The 5,784-nt window shown below is 30.6% G+C and overlaps 1 long non-coding RNA gene across 1 annotated transcript in view; it reads left to right on the forward strand.

Moving 5' to 3' along the window:
- The window catches only part of LOC110267323, a 19,884-nt gene that overhangs the window by 6,215 nt on the left and 7,885 nt on the right, over positions 1-5,784 (forward strand). The gene's annotated exons all lie outside the window — the stretch shown is intronic.

Raw genomic sequence — 5,784 nt, forward strand, 5'->3', positions numbered from 1 at the left:
CATTCTCACGTCCGTAAAATAAAATTGACTTTAAAATAAAAAAAAATCTACTACATTGACCTTCCACCATCATTTTTATGCAATGTTTCATCTGCAGTGGAAACTCAGGTAAAGTCGACTTCACGTGAAGTTGATATCTGAGAGCCATTGGATGAAAATTTAGTCAAATGAGTCAAATAATGTAACGGCTCTCACGTGAAGTCGACTTCACCTGAGTTTTCACCTTCATCTGCTATTGACCATCTACCATCATTTTAAAACAATGTTCCATCTGAACCACCTCTTGTATATATTCCTTCTAGTTTTTTTTTTAATCATTTTATCACTCTATTTTTATTATTAAATTTGTATTTAACATTGTATGTGGTATAAAATCTCAATTTTAATTTTATTTTTTTCACGTGTGATTTTATTTTTATATAGCTTGCTATTATTTTTATAGTTAGTTATAGCAAGTTATTGACCCCAATAAAAGAGGAAGGAGTTCTAATAGGAGTAAAAAATAAATAAAAAACAGCAACAAAATATACATTGACACACATCTTATATTTGTTTTTTATTTTTACCTACCATATCATACACAATAAAACAGCAAACACTAACTACACAATAATTCTTTTGGCATTGTTATCAAAATTATTGAGAATGACTATTCACCAGATACAAGAATACAATTATGAGTGAAGATGAAGTAGAAGAATCAATTGGTAATGATATTACATAGGAAGAATCAATTGCCTACAAAATAAAACTAATAAGAGAGCAAATAAAAAATCAGTTGTCTAAACGATCTTAATGATTAGGTTATATAAAATTGTGTAAAAAAATAATATTTTTTAAGTTATTTATTCAGACGCTACAACTTTAAAATAAGTACTTTTATAACTAAAAATTCAAATACAAAATAACTTATTTATAAACTGCTCTTAATAAAAGTCCTTATTCTTTAAACTTTTTTTTAAAAGAACTTATTTAAGTTATTTATCCAAACTAGACTAGCACCTTCAATAAACAAATATTTCTTGCACACCTCAAAGTTAAAGTAATATCCCATGAATTTAGTAATTAAGAGGGATTGCACATACTTAATTTACTACAGGTTGATTGGAAAAATTTTGCATTAACATAGTATATATGTATGATTTGATTGTTTATGTATTCAATATTCGATACTATATAACGGCCAATATGATAAACAAAAATAACTTAGATTAATAAAGTTTGAAATTTGGAGGTACAAAAACCAAAAATTGCTTCCATTTGGTGGCCTCGTCATTTAGTGGGCTTTACTCGAAAATGTCGTATCGACAGTGCACAACTCCAATAAATGATCAGCCTAAATCCATCATCAGTTGTTTCAACTTTCTTTCATGACCAAAAACTCATAAAAAAAACTGATTCTCTTTGACAAAAAAAAGCCGTCCTTTTTTTAGGACTCAGCTTTCATTTTTTTAAAAAATGATATAAAGAAATCATCTGTATAATCATATATTTGTAAAATTACTTTCTTATAGAATTGATTATATAATAATTAATTTGTGTTTAAACATTCCAATTCAAAGTGATTTTAAGACATTTATTTTATTTAAATTGTATGTAAATGTTATTTTTTTATATAAAAAAATATTAAAATATAAAATAATATTAAATTAAATAAATAAAAAATATCTAATTTTTTATATTTAAACTCAAAGGTAGAGGGAGTGTTACTTGTTGAATAGAAAATTGCAAAATCCGAATAGAAAAGCTGCTAGTAATAAAATATTTGAGTCAACTAAACTATTTTTTATTTTTTTTGAAGAAGTACTACTAATTTTTTTATGGTGGAAACTCAGGTGCAGTTGACTTCATGTGAAGTTGATATGTGAGAGTCGTTAGATGGTTTGACTAATTTGACTAAATTTTCATCTAATAACTCTTAACTATCAACTTCAGGTGAAGTCAACTGCACCTGAGTTTCCACCCTTTTTTATAAAAAATTTGGACGACCCTCCATTATCTAGACTAAATTCCGCTCGTGAATGCACTTATTGGTAACATATTAGGTCTTATTTTAAATCTAAAGTATCCTTCATAAATCGTAAAGTTTTTTTTTTTTTCTGAATATGGATATTTTATTCTACCAATGAACATAAAAGAGGCAAAATGTTATCTAAGAAAAGAACCTAACACAAGCAATTAACTAAGATTTATATGTTGCATTCTGGAAACAAAATGACTATCCATTCTACCAAGATTTATGTATCTCTGCCATAATGAAAAGTCTAATGCTTTAGAAAACCATTACGAAGTACTTTGTTTGATGATTGAATCCTTGTATATGATTAGATAAGAGATTAGATAGATAGCATTTGGGTGATTGAATCCTTGTATCACAGAAAAAGCAAGGTATATTTATATATATAAACTACTCTTCATTAATGATAAGCCAAATAAATGAATGATACACATCAGTCAAGGCTTCAATTCATTCATCATCATCATCATCATGCTCCATTTTGGCAGCAGGGGAATAAACCATGCTTGCTTGTGCACTAATTAAAGAGCAAATAAAGAAACAACAAATGTACAAATATATATTCATGATACATCCATACATATGCATGCATACACAACCTTATATATGTAATTAATGATGATATATAATTATATTGCATTAATCAAAGTCCCCTTGCAAGCATTTGTTCATAGTTCTCAATGGATTGGAGCCTCTGAATAAGGAGCTGCTGCCTGAAGTTCTTGATGAAGGCATCAGCGCTGGCATTTATATCTTCAGTGTTCTTCCTCTCTAGCTTCTTTTCCCCGCTCTCTTTCTTCTCCGATGATGCTGTCTTTGTCCCTTCCTTTCTTTTCTCATCTGAAAAAGCTTGCTGCTTGTCCCTTGATGAAGTTGAAGTTGAAGGTTCAACATAGTTATTCCTTCTCATTGTTGCTTCTCTAATTGAAAAATCTCAAAGCCCTCTGTGTAGTGGTTATGTGATGCTTCACCACATTTTCCTTCCTTATATAGGTCAAGCTATGTAGCATTATATATAGTTTATAAATTAAAGTTAAAAGATGGTAACAAGCAAAAAAGTGCTTAGAATATCTACCCGGTCGGTTATGCTAAGCTTAGTAAATAAAACAAGAGAAAAGGACTAGGTCACTGAGCTTTTGCTCCGCAGATTTTCGTTCCTAACCATTGAAAAATATGTTTAACTCCCTGACCTTCACAAAATTTGGACAGATTAGTCCTTGATAGAGATATTTGGACGGATCAGTCCCTGACGAAGTCATTTAGACGAAGGGATTAATCCGTCAAAGTTTTGTGAAGGTCAGTGACTTAAAAGTATTTTTTTAATGGTCAAGGACAAAAATGTCCGCAGGACAAAAGGTTAGGGACCTATTTGTCCTTTTTTCATAAAACAATTTATCTGTTGTATGAAGAAAGCATTATTAAATAGAAAAGTCTAGAGAGACAGCAACTTTTGTATTTTTTGGTCAGCACTTAAACCATCAAACAAAAGTAAGTAATTTTCTACAATTAGATGTAATCTTACATCATTAAAAACACTATTAATAACGAATTAATGGTTATAAAACACCAAAATTGCTGGCCATAGCATTCCTCTTATTAAATACATATCATTAAATTCAACCTTATTAAATAACATATATAGTCACTTATCATGACTCTTATTTTCCAATGAGAAAATTAAAAGTCAAAGCGGTAAGGGTGTGCCGCCTTTATTGAAGTTCGAAGTATGAGGGTTGTGGCATATAGTCCCACACGGTTGTGCCAAATGTGAAGCAGACCATTCAATTTGATCTTACGGCTTAAGACATGGATTAGTGCCTGTTAAGCCTTCGGAAGCGCCATGGTTGGCGAGACAAGTAACGATAATAATGGTACGTTAATTCAACTCTTAGTGCTAATTGGGAAAGCTCATTACCTGGCACACCCACCTTACCCGCCTGCCTAAACCATAAATTATTGGACTCTCTAGATAGGTTCATTGCATGCACCAAGCTTACCAATTATTAAGCATATTATAATAATGTAATGATGCCCATGCGTGGCTTTAATTCAGAGGCATGGGCACCTCATAATCCTACATCCACATGGGCTTCTTAATTTATACATTACTCATAAATGAGATACATATAAAAATAAAAATTACGGCTTCAGAATCGATGGTATATAATTGAATGGCTCTTGGGAATGGGCTCAGTTTCGTGAAAGTGACTTGGATTCTATCCAAAGAAACGCAAGATAGAGATCCGATTCCTTATCCATATCCACATATTCATTTCGTTATGTTATGGAATCCCTCCTGAGTTAACAAGGACATGCTTCTTCAGGATTTCAATCTCAAAACAAGCATATATTTTTCCTTTTCCGGAAGCAAACTTCACTCAACTCAAATGTAGACAAAGCCATCATACCATATCATCATCTACTCATAACCCTGTCCACCCCAAAAAACATAATTCTGGCACCTCATAATCAAAGGAATCAGTAAATTTAGTTGCTTTGTTCATATCATTATTGAGGGAAGATCTATTTGATATATTAGTTATTTTTTTTTTAAAAGTACACAACTGCATCAATTTACGAGAAAATAGTTAAATTCGTTTCTAAAGTCGTTCTTTTTCTAAATTGGTTATCAAATTTTTTTAATAAAATTCGTCTTTCAAAATTTTTAAGAGCTTGTTTAGGTGTATTAATATGTCAGAAAAAGATTCTTTTGTTGTGAAATAATATATATATAATAGAGATGTATAAATAGAAAATTTTAGTATTAAAATAATTAATTCAATAATAATTTATATATATATAATAATATTATATGTTATAATGTGTATATATATACAAAGATAGAAAGAAGTATTAAAAATAAAGAGAGAGATAATAAAATTTGTTTATTGTTACAATCTCAATATAATAAAGATGATTAATATTGCTATTAATATTATATGTAAAGAGTAATAGAAAATAGAATTTAAAATACTTATAAAATAAAAGAAGAGAAAGAATTGTAGAAGAAATATAAAGAGAAGAGTATTTGATTGTAACATAAAGAGAGAAGTGATTTTATTATTATTTGCTTATGTTGCCGTGTAAAGCCTAAGATCATTCCTCTATTTATACAAATTCAAGGTTCACATTTTCAAAAGTTGGAAAGCATGCACCGCACATTCTTAAATGCATGTACTTTCCAAGAGTGCTTGCTGAGTAGACATAGAATGGATATGGACATCCATATCGTAACACTCCCCCTTGGATGTCCATTTAGAATTATTGCCTCGTTAAAACCTTACTAAAGGAAAACCCTGTGGGAAAAACCTTAGTGAAGGAAAAAGAGTACAATATCCTTTGTAATGGGGACTGCCTCATTAAAAACCTTGTCAAGAAAAACCCAATGGGAAAAAAACCTGACCAAGGGAAAAAGAGTACAGTCTCCCCCTCTTGTCGACATCAGTTAATGTCTCGAAATCGGCGCATCCCAATCTCATGTACCAATCTTTCAAAGGAGGATTTTGGAAGTGACTTTGTAAATAAATCTGCCAGATTGTCACTTGAACGGATCTGTTGGACATCAATTGTCCCTTGATTTTGAAGATCATGAGTGAAGAAGAATTTGGGAGAAATATGCTTTGTTCTATCACCTTTGATGTATCCACCCTTAAGTTGAGCAATGCATGCTGTATTATCTTCAAAAAGGACAGTTGGAGCTATCTTATGATCAATTAGTCCACATGATGACAGAATATATTGAATCAGACTCCTCAGCCAAAAACACT

This window comes from Arachis ipaensis, chromosome B09, assembly GCF_000816755.2.
Source record: "Arachis ipaensis cultivar K30076 chromosome B09, Araip1.1, whole genome shotgun sequence".
NCBI lineage: Eukaryota > Viridiplantae > Streptophyta > Magnoliopsida > Fabales > Fabaceae > Arachis > Arachis ipaensis.